This window comes from Olea europaea, unplaced genomic scaffold, assembly GCF_002742605.1.
Source record: "Olea europaea var. sylvestris unplaced genomic scaffold, O_europaea_v1 scaffold1300, whole genome shotgun sequence".
NCBI lineage: Eukaryota > Viridiplantae > Streptophyta > Magnoliopsida > Lamiales > Oleaceae > Olea > Olea europaea.
In genome coordinates, this window is record NW_019230466.1 from 187,593 (window position 1) to 200,168 (window position 12,576).

Below are 12,576 nucleotides of genomic sequence, written 5' to 3' on the forward strand. Positions count from 1 at the left end.
CCGACCCCACATTAACTCGAGGAGGTAAATCGCAGGTTGTGCCCTCGTTGGATCACAGGTTCCCACCCGATTTTAACTCCTGGCGTCAAGAGAGTCTACCGCCACAGTGATTGCTCCATACCAATATAATTGGCCGCAAGTTCCCACTGGGAATCGAACTCTCCACACTGAGGTTGCGAGCCCGTCAAAGTGATTGATCCACCAACTCGGTTTCAATTTTCCTTTAATATATGCATTGCATAGCTTATCACATGTTCTTCAAAACGAGTTATCAAGAACCTATCCCTACGATCGAGAAATATAGCTCGAAAATAAGTTAAAAGTGAAGATGGCCAAAATTATATTTATTTAACTCATTCACACAATATTTTTTATCTTGCTATTGTATCGTTATCATTTAACTTTTTGGCAAATTGGAAGTAGGTTAAAAAGTGTTGAAAAAAAATGTGGGAAAATCTGAAAATTTAATGAACTCCTAGGCACGAAAAACGTTATCTTTTAAGAGATGTTTCTCCCCTATCCAACGAAATCACGACTGGGGTATGATAGAAAATCTCTATCAGGATACAATGTAGGCGTTTGATTCAAATTGTGACTGTTTGATCAAACCAAGAAGACACTCGAAAAAGAACTGATGATGCCAAGAGAAAGAGAGAATACTATTTTTTAATGTGTTTTGCAAACGAGAATTCGTTCAAAATTTATAGAAATTGAGGCAACCGTTTGAATAGGTGTGTCCCTTGAAATGAAGAACACATATGTTGGAAGTAACTGTCAAAAACGAACATATGCACCTATTCAAAGACTTTTGAAAATAAAATTCTCTTTCGAGGGCGTTGCCCTCGAACCCCCACGGGGGGCGCTGCTCCTAGTCGGGACGGCAAATCATTTGCAAAATAAAAAATAAATACATACAAAATGATGAAAAATATCTAACAAAAAGTACGCAGTAAGTACTTGAAAATGGTAACAAGAACATTTTTACTAGAATTGTATTCCAAAATTGACCGGTAAACTAGCTTTAATGTAATGGACCAATTTTGAAATTTTGAAAATTTTATTTTATTTTCTTCTTCCTTTGGGAGAATGGGTGGGCTGCCCTTGCTATCCCCCTTGACGTCAGCAAAATTCACGCATAACATAAGCTAGCTACAAATTTGACCTTAAATCTTTCGAATTTAAGAAACCTGTGGGATTTTTATAAAATTATGTGGGGACTAATAAAGTTTTTGTGATCCATTTATTAATTAAATAACTTAACATCACAATAATAAACAATTTATGATTGTAATTATGAACTAATTACAAATCAAAAAAACAACATAATCACAAAGATACAAAGTGTGAATCACATTTACAAATTTATCTCATGTTTGATGACCTTTAGATTAAAACTCTTTATTTTTCATACTCATTTTCAACTACTTATTCACACAATAAAACATGCTACCCAAAAGCCTAAAACTCTTTTCTACTTTTTAACTACACATTCTCCACAGAATTATTATTCAAAACATCATTTTTTTTCCAATTTTTCTTTATAATGGCCATCAAACAAGGGCTTAGACACAAATCACATATTTTTATAAGTCATAATTTATTTATCGGTCGAAAATTACCTATTTTATTGGTCATAATTATACAAATAATTGATTACAAACACTTTTCTTCAATCATCCTACATGTCACTCCACCACACTACCACTTAAACACCATTAGTGCCGTCCAAATGCCGCTGCCACCTAATCACCACCACCACCTCCAACCAACCACACTTGTACCACCAACACGCAATTGGAGATGCGGCACCACCACCACTACGCAAATCCACAACCTACCATCACACAAACAATGCACCACACATCCACCGCAATACAACCAGCACCACTACGCGCGGATCTATATATCGTACCGCATCATCACACTGACATCACACCACAACCCATTTCTCGCCTCCACCACCACAGCAACGAAAGAAGATTTCGCCTACATCCATTGTCCTTGCAGCGCCATCTCTACCACAACGCGACTCCCGAAACATTGTCACCAACCACCATTGCAAGTTCATTTTCAAGATTCATTGGTGTTTCGCGCGGGTTAGTCGCTAACAATTAAAAATGGATCAGACGATTGTGTAAGGGACAAACCTCTTGAGACAAAGTCCCAAAAAGGGGTGTTTTTATTGGCGATGACTTTACAATTGGAAAATAAAACAGAATGCATCCAAGGGGTGCAAGCACACGAGTTATTGAAAAGAAGTGTTTAAATCTAAACTAAGAAATTGAAAGTTACATATTCTCTGTTTGAGAGTGTTTGATTCGGTGTCCTTTGCTCTATGTCTTTTCTTTCTTTTATACTTTCTGGATGATCTCTTCGTGATCAACCGCTTAAAAACTGCTTGATCGCTCTATAACTGCTCACTTTCTTCATAGTGGCCAACTTGTCATGGAATTGTCTTCTCTAACTGCTGTCATTACTTTTTGTCGTTCAACCGTTTTCAATTGAATTTCTTGAATCGTGGAACGTGATAGAGTTACTCAATAACTGCTTCATTAACCGCACTTTTGGGTAACCATAATATCTTATATTTGCTAAGATCCTGGGCGACTCGAAGGTTTGGGCGAGAACAGGGTCACAGCTCTGGGCGACTGCATGGCAATCCATTCGCTCAAATCTTGGGCGACTTGCAAGCTTAGACGATGGTGTTACTGCGTTCATAGGCTTCCCTATTTGGGCCTTTATCCTGAATATCCTGATTGGGCCGTTCTTTAGGCTATCTGATTTGGGGATCCTCCAATTGGGTTTCATTCCTTGGGCTATTCGATTTGGGCTGAACTTTTTGTGTGTCAACAATTACCCCCCAATATAGCAGAATTAATACCAATTATTAATTTTTGCCATATTCACTTTGTGTTTCCCAACAACATTCGAAATTCCCAAAAATTTCAATCATTGTTTTCTTCCATAGCCTGAAAAGGTGCGACGTTTGCAAACCCTTATAACCCCCAAATACACGTCATTTCATTGCACCACTAAATCATGCCTCATTGTTTAGCGCTTCTCTCTCACAATATTACTGTTCATCTTCTTGCTTTTCTGCTACGTTTCTTAAGCAAACTTCGACAAACTCTATTTCGTTCCTAATGGCTGCTTCACAATCCCAGTCTGGTGACTCCTTCAGTTTCGAAGACTTCTAGAAACTCCTCACTCGGCCATATATAACTCCGAACTTCCTTGCACCAGCCAATGTCGAACTCAATGAGTTCTATCTAGGTCCTTCATTCAACAACGCCGAGGCCATCGAACAAGCGACAGTCGGTTAACTATTTCCTTGTACTCAAGGCCTTCCATTTCTAAACTCTTTGCCGCTGAGGCCGCTTCGCGAAAGAGGTATTCGCACTTGACCTAAATTTGATGTCGTTTTCCGTAGATGGCATGCTCGCCTTGTGGACCATGGTCCTACTAAGGCAATTTTTGATAGTGCTAGGATTTCTGATTTATTAGAAATCTCTCTTCAACCCCCTATTTTTGACCCAGCACTTTTTTCAATCGCTTTAAGTTTTTGGTCTTCTGAGTATAATACTTTTATTCTCCCTCTTTGTCCCATGTCCATTACCTTAAGGGATGTTGGGGCACTAGTAAATCTGCCACCTTTGGACGATACCATTTTTCCTGATATTTTGATTTCTGGTGTCGCCCCAAAATTTGATAGAAAACTCACCGAGTCTTATTCAAGCCTGCAAACCTGTCATAACCACTCGAGCGCTGAGCCTTCCCATGCTGAGCGTGTGGCCTTTCTTCAGATTTGGCTTTGTAAATTCATTTTGTGTGTGTTAAGCATGAAACCCTTCATGAGCTATTTACCCATAACGCACGAATTGGCGCGTGGTAGACCTCTGAATTTGTGTTCTTTCTTTTTAGATGCCCTCTATAGAGGCATGGCCTCTCTTCAATCCCAATTGAAGAATGGTGCATCTCCCACTGGCAGTGGGCCTCTTTGGTTCACTCAAATGTGGTTGAGAGCCTATTTTCCATCGCTTGGTGCTCTATCCTTTTCCAATCCTTCTGCTAGCTGCTATGGGATAGCCATTGATCCCCTGATTCCTGTAAATATGTCCAAAAGGGACTTTTTTCATTCTTTTATACTTTGGATTCAATCCATTCCTTCTTTCCTTTTCCTCCCCTTTTGACTCCAGATTATGTGCAACCTCCATCCACTCTGGATAGTGCGAACACCTCTCTGTTCATTTGGATTCAATTTTTGACCGGGAGGGAGTTGTTCCATGATATTTTGACTGGGACCAATGCCAAAGTTAGGGTTGAAATATATGCTCCCCAATTTTTTGCTCGCCAACTTGGTTTTGGCCAAACTTGGCCCTTCCCCTTGCTATTCAAGAAATTTGATAGACCGCTTCCACACCATTAATAAGGCAGAGGTAGAAGCTATAGATGCTCGCAATATTCTTTTGACGAGTAGCTTTTCATTAGCCCCCTTCAATCCTAGTCGTGCCATCCATCCCCTTTTTGAACAACTCTGGTCGTCAGTGAAGCGTAGATTGTTTGCGACTGACGCCAATCGTGCTTTCCATTCACTGGACCAGCCAAACATTTCTTCCACCTCTCCTGTTTTGGTCACTCCTGTGTCCATTAAGAGTCTCTCTTCCCCTGCTCGTACTAAACAGTCTGCTCTTCAATCGACTTCTCTTCCTGTCAAGTCCTCTGCAGCTAAAAGTGCCCCAAGCCGCAAACGGCCAGCCTCAGCATCTCCCAGTTTGGAGGATGATGCTGATGATGATGATGACACCCCTCTCATCGTCGGGAGGAAGGTAATTAAATTGATTTACTCACAAGCATACCTTTCCATACTTGAAACTTTTCTATGTACTGATGGTTTATTTGGATTTCTCAGAAAAGTTCAGCCTCTCCTTTGAAGGCTTTGGTGTTGGCAGCTCCTGCTCCATCATCCTCTGCTGAGACTGCTTCGTCCAAACCAGCTGATGAAGGGACTACGCTTAAAGAGAAATCTTCAGTCCCAGAATCTTCATCACAACCAATGGATGAGCCACCTTCTTCCTAGGGCGTTGACCCCCCAAACGTCGAAGCAGAAGGTAATTCATTTTTTGATGCTTTACCTTTGCTTGTGCTATTGATTTTTGATTTGTTGCTTTTTGAGTTCTGCAGATGCTCCCATGAGTCTGCCCGTTGCGGCAAGGTCTTCTTGCTTAGACAAGGGGAAGTCCTCACGAATGGTGGAGCCACGGGTGGTAGATTTGGCTGGTGATATGCCACCTTCCAAGATTGCTGATAAAGTAATCTTTGCTTCACCTTTACTTTCACTTTGTTTAGTGTAGTGAAAACCTTCAATGTTGGTAACTTTCTTTGCAGGATGCTGATAAAATTGTGCGTTCCATCCAAGACTTGTTCACTTCCTGGGAGCAAGTCAAGACATCTCGCCCTGCTTCAGCCAGTCGTCCTTCTACTTCTTCAGAGGAAGATATGAAGTTCCTCAAGCAGTCGATATTTGAGTATGTGTCCTTCATGGATATAGACATCGGTAAGGCTAGTGATGCCAAGCATAAGGATAAGCTTGAGCATTTGAATGCGAAATTGGAGCAAGCACTGACACTTCCATCACTCAATCTTTCTGCTGATTTTAAAGCGACGTTGAAAGTTGTCCATTCCGAGGTCCTCTCCTTGCTGGCCAAAAATGTTGAACTGAATGCCAAAAATACTCAATATCTTCGCGCTGTATCTTAAAGAGAATCTTTGCTTCTGGAGATCTACAAAGTTGATGACGAATTGAAATAAATATCTTCTGAAATCATGATTGAAGACTCTTTGATGACCAGTTTGGCTGCACAGATGAAGGAGCTTCAAGCAAAGATGGACGACTGCAAGGCGAAAATGGCTGCCAAAAAACACAATGCCTCCCAAGGAATTGAGCGAACCAAATCTTTGGTTGAGCAGTACAAGAAGCTGGAAGTTGATGATGATATTGTGGCTGAATTGAATATCACTTCTTCTCGGCAGAGCGAGAACTGGGGGAGACTTAGAGAAATAATTCGTTTAGTATGGGGCGAATTGTAATTAAGACATATAATGACTTAACTTTTTCTTTTTGTAATTTCGTATTGACTTTCCCTTTGTAACTTTGTATTGATATCCATTGCTAATTTTGATCATAACAGCAGCCATCATCGTTAATGAATAACTATTTTAGCTTCTTGTGTATTTATTGACGTTTGTCTTTTAATCGTCAATCGCTCAAGTATTTAACTGCTTTATGCTAAATTTTTTTGCACATTTTCTCTTAATATTTCTGCCTTTTTTCCAAGACTTTGGGCCACTTAATTCCATTTACTAGGCACGAATGTGGCTATTCATATTCTATCTTTTCACCTTCACCACTCTATAAATGCACGTATACTTCACACTTTCCATCTTCATTTCGATTTTCTTCTTCAAAAAATCAATTTGCTGCCATTGTTTGGCATTTTGACAATCAATCCAAAACTTTCGTTTTCCATGGAAATGGATCATCTGATCCGCCCATTTTGCCATCTTTTTTGATGTCACTTTTGGTATGGGAGATATAGGAAATATTCTTTGGCCAGCAAAGTTCTTCCTATCGTCTCTATGTTCCTTACAAGGAGTTCGATGATGGAAGACAATTTTTGAGGACGCCTGCAAGCCACCTTGCTTGCTAAGAGTGTTTCTCAGCCTTCTTGCCCGTCATTGCAGCTATGCATTTAGGAAGGCGACGCGAAGGCGAAGCATCTTCCTTTTTGCTTGCTGAGAGTGCTTCTTAGCCTCTTTGATTACCTTTGCAGCAGTGCGATCGGGATGGCAATCAAGGCTAGTACACCCTCTTACTCGGCAATCGATCGGGAGATTAGTTTGCTCTTAATTGTAGTTTATAGAGCATTTAGCATCTCGTATTTTGCAGTTTTGTAATGAACGTTTGATAATAAAGGAATTTATTTGAACTTATTTCGCTCTGACTCTTTTTACTCTACGATCGTTCAATGCGATTTGATTACGCTTTTATTTGTTCACTTTCCTATAAGGAAGGAACATATTTTTTTAAATATTTGCCATTAATGAACCTCATGTGCTTGGTGCCGTCTAAAGCTTCCAAATGATAGGCTCCATTAGGCAACACATTATTTACTTTATATGGTCCTTCCCAATTGGGCGACAATTTGCCATACTTTGAATCTTTGCTATCCAAAGTGAGTACTATTTTCCAAACCAATTCGTCCAGGCTGAACGACTTGACTATAACTTTTTTATTATAAAATTTAGCCATTCTTCGTTTTTGAACTTGTAATCTATCTAGGACGTCTAACTTTAATTCGTCCAACTCCTATAAGTTTTGAACTAGTGATTTAGTATACTCATCACCACTTAACTTATGTTGCAAACACACTCTGATCGATTGCACGTTGATTTTCATAGGCAAAATGGCCTCTTGTCCATAAGTAAGTTGGAAATGAGTAATTTTTGTACTTGACCGAGGTGACGTCCTATAAGCCCATAAGGCCTTGTTTGGACATTCTTGCCAATTTCTGGCATTTTCATCTATCATTTTCCTTATGATATTTTTTAAAATCTTATTAAAAGATTCTGCTTGCCCGTTGGATTGAGCGTAATATGGTGTGGAGTTCACTGATTTAACCCCAAACTCGCTCAAGAATTTATTCACTTGATTCCCATTCAAAGATGTTCCATGATCTACCATTAAAGTTTGTGAAATTCCAAATCTATAAATGATGTGATCACGGATAAATTCTATGACATTCTTTTGGGTGATCTCCTTTAAAGGTACCGCCTCTACCCACTTAGTGAAATAATCAGTTGCAACTATAACAAAAGTATGTTGTTTGGACAATGTGGGATAAATCTTTCCTATCAGGTCTATCGCCCAACCCTTGAACGGCCAATGTTTAATAATAAGTGACATCTCTCGTGCTGACGCCCTTTGTATTGGATCATGCTTTTGGCATGCTAAACAACTATTTGCATACTGAACGCATAATTCTCCCATCTTTGGCCAAAAATATCCACTCCTAATAATTAACCATCTCATCCTTTGGCCAGCTTGATGAACTCCACATATCCCTTCGTGCACTTCAGCCATGATCGTCCTGACTTCTTGCAAACTTACACATTTTAGCAATATACCATCAGAGCGTTTCTTAAACAACTCTTCATCTATTAGTGTATAGTTTAGCAAATGCAGCTTTATTTTTCTACTATTTCCTTTATTAGGTTTTTTAAGGAACCTTTTAATCTCTGTTCTCCAATCCATTGCATCTCCATCTTGTATGCAATGAAGTTCAATCTTTCTCGCCCTTCTTTGGATCACGGGTAATATGGTTCCATACTCACAAGTAGACTTCCAATTTAAAACCTTTGAATACCCTGAGGCCATCTGGGCCAACTCATTTGCCACGTCATTATATATCCTATTAACTCATTGAAGTTCTACTTGCTCGAATTCTTCTAACAACTCTTGGGCGATTTCATACTGACTCATGATGGAATCACTTTGGCATTTAAAATCACCAATCAATTGGTGAATTACCAATTGAGAATCGCCTCTGATGATTACATTCTTTACCCCCATATCTATCATTAGTTCTAGGCCCACGATTAAGGCTTCATATTCCGCCTGATTGTTGGTGCACATCCTATCCAAAGTGAATGCGAACTTTTAGCAAATCCCTAAATGATTTATCAATGCTACTCCTACTCCTGCACCTTTAGAGGTTTTTGACCCATCGAAATACAACACCCAAGGTTTTAGTTCGAACGAATTGATTTCTAATTCAATTTCTTCAAGCATGTCAAGGCATGGATGATCGGCTAGAAAATTAGCCAAATCCTGATTTTTGACTGCCTTTTAGGGTATGTATTGTATTTCGAATTCTGATAAAGCTAACGTTCAAACGCCTACCCTTTGGTGTAAAATAGGGCGAGAGAACATATACTTAATCAAATTTACTCTAAAAATCAAATAAACGGTTACGGGCCGTAAATAAGCCCTTAATTTTGTATATGTGAAATACAATGCAAGACATAATTTTTCGATAGCAGAGTAATTACATTCACATTTTGTTAACCGTCTACTCAAGTAGTAAATCGCCCTCTCTTTACCAAATTGGTCTTCTTGTGCGACCATTCCAGCTATTGATTCTTTTTCAGTCGATATATACACTTTCATTAGCCGTCCTTGGATTGGTGACACCAACACTGGTGGACTTGATAAATATGTCTTCAGGCTTTCAAAAGCCTTTTGATGTTCTTCTTTCCAGATGAATTCGTCCTGATTTTTCAACTTTAAAAGTGACGAAAAGACTTTAGTTCACCCTGCACAGTTAAAAATAAAGCATCTTAAAAGTTTACTTGGCCTAGAAACCTTTGCAATTCTTTTTTGTTGTTAGGTGGTTTGGCCTCTAAAATGACCTTCGCTTTATTTTTATCAAGTTCAATCCCTCTTTTGTGTACCAAGAAACCAAGAAAGTTCCCTGCATTAACACCAAATGCACATTTCAAGGGATTCAACTTTAGCTTATATTGCTTCATTCACTCAAATGAACATCTTAACTGTTCGAAATGGTCCTCTTCTTTAATAGATTTGACCACTATATCATCTACATACACTTCAACAAACTTGCCTATCATATCATGAAAAATTAAATTCATTGCCCTTTAATAAGTTGCTCCTGCATTTTTCAGGCCGAAAGGCATGACTACCCATTCAAAACATCCTAGAAACCCAGGGAATCTAAAGGCACTTTTGTATATGTCTTCCTAAGCTATATAAATTTGATTGTATCCTGAATACCCATCCATGAAGGAATACATGACGTGTCCGACAGTTAAATCTACTAAAGAATCTACCGGGGGCATTGGATATTCATCTTTGGGTGTGGCTATGTTTAAATTCCTAAAGTCTATGCCCTTAGTTTACCATTCTTTTTTAGTACTGGCACGATATTGGACAACCATTCGACATACCTGGTTGTTCTAATAAAGCCTGCTTTTAATAATTGCTCTATCTCTTTCTTAATCTCAGGGAGTACATTAGGAGCAAAACGTCTGGGAGGTTGCTTATGAGGTTTAAAATTAAGCTTAGTTGGTAATCTATGTTCCACCAAGTCTCTATCTAAACCAGGCATTTGTTCATATTCCCAAGCAAAACAATCTTTATACTCCTTTAACAAAGCGATTAATTTATCACTAACCTCTTGATCGAGCATCTGGCTGATGAATGTTGGACGATCTTCTCCTTCATTGTCAATATTCACTTTAATCAGAGGTCTTGTGCTTGAGCGTATCTATGCTTGATGATCCGCATTACTTCATCGTCCAGTTCCCTTGTAGGCACTTCTTCTTCTAAACAATCCACCTTGTTGACTTCTCGGCCCATACTTTGTTCTAATTCGAATACTGCTAATTTGTCTTTCAATGCTTTCAGGGCTGCCTCTTCTTTCGTCTTGTCCTTACATTCTTTATCCAAAGCCATTAATTTGGCTTTGAAGGCCTGAATATCGGCCATTTGCTTTTGTTGCTTAGAACTCATTCAAGACTCCTTGATTATTCTTTTGCCAATTACTGGCTCTTCTAGGACTACTATATTTGGCCTCATCTGACTGAACATTTCAGTGAGTGCGTCCACTGAAAATGGCTCTTCACTCTGCGCGACAATCTGAGTTTTTTTCCCATCTTGGACTACCCTGACAGGTCCATAGTTTCCTTCGTACATGAACATTTCCACTGAGTTTACTTCTGCGATAAAAGGCCTATGATCGGCATGCACCACCTCTGCCTCACCTTTGTTATTCCAAAAAACTAGGCATTGATGGAGCGATGATGATATACAGGGACTTTCGTGTATCCAATCTCTTCCTAATAATATATTGTAACTAGTAGGACCATCTATTACAAAGAAGACTGTGGTCCTAGTAGTTGTCACTATAGTTATGTCCAATGACATAACTCCCTTAGCTGCAGTTGCTCCTCCATTGAAACTTGTAAGGATGACTTCTATTGGAATCATATCCCCTTCTGTCTTTGCAAATTTCCTCATCATCCTAGATGGAATGGTGTTTATAGCTGCTCCATTATCGACAAGTACTTTTGCCATAGGTATGCCGTTAACTAGAGCTTTAACGTACAATGGCCTCAAGTGTTTAGTCAATTTCATGGCTGGCCGCTTAAAATAACCTTTTTGGCAGCCTCTATTTCTACTTCCTGCTTGTCCTCTATCGAGTTATCCTTTTGTGATAAGTCAATGTCCAGCATATCGCACTGAGCCTCTGTCTCCTGATTTCATTTTTACTATTTTCTAATGCTTCATCTTCAGTTACCCAACCTGTGGGAGGAGGCATTATTCTTGGAGGTGATCCATACTTTTCAGAGCGAGTCACTCTCTTCTTCCTTTTGGGCGTCCGTACAGCACGTAAAAATCGAAAGAACGCCCAGATGGTTCTCCCAATAAGTCTACTTCACGAACTCCCTCTCGATGTAGTTGTTTCAACAGAGTATTGTACGATACTCCTCTTCTTCTTCTTTTTGCTTCCAGATCGATTTTCTCTTCAATATCTGTCATACCATCATCTTCCTCACCATTGTAGGCTTCTCTAGAAGTCTGTCCTTCTTCATATTCTAGCACGCATACTTCTCCTTCGTTATCCTCTCTTTCTTCTTCTTCTTTCTCTTTATTCTTGAACTCATTGGCTAGTAAATAGTTATTAGCCACGACAGAAGGTAACGTACCGAACTGAATAGTAAGGGGATGATCTGATTCTTCTCCATCCCTTCTGTCTCGCTCAAACTTCGATCTCCCAGAAGAAGCTTCTGGCAACTCTTTCATTGATTCATCTGTACCAGTCTCTTCACTGTCTTTGAGAACATTTTGATTGGCTACCTTGAGTAGTTTAGGCGCCTTAGGATGTGGCACTCCCTGTTGTTACCTCATCATTCGTCCATAATTTCGTTGGAAACGCCTTTGTTGGGTTCTAGTCATCTTGTTGAAGGGTATCGCCTTTCCTGCATTATATTGGAACGAATGCCATACATTTGGTTGGCGAGGTTGCGGCCTGAATGTTCTCCCATTATTTACTGGCCTGAACTGCCTCTCAAAAGGCGGTCCTTTATAGAACGATGTACCTCGCCCTCTACCAGGCTGAGCGTTTGGGAAGAAAGTAGGGCGATGAGGATGCTGCCATATCCCTGGTTTCTCCGTATTCCCACTCACTTCTCTTTTAGATCTTGCACACAAGACGTCTTCATCCTTTTTTGGCTCCTTCCTTTTAATACGCTCAAAGACACTGGGATGTGGTCCAGGGTCTTCTTCTCCATCATCTATAACCAACTTGAATTTTGGCAACTTGTTTTTGAAGCCAGACGTCACCATATTCACTTCAAGTGGTTGTGGAAAATGATTTTTATCCACTATCATCTTCTTCTTATCATCGAATGTAATTCGTCCTAATTCAATTGCATCCTTAACACATGGCGAAAAACCAAGCAATTATTAGTCAAATGTGACCATGCATTATGCCACTT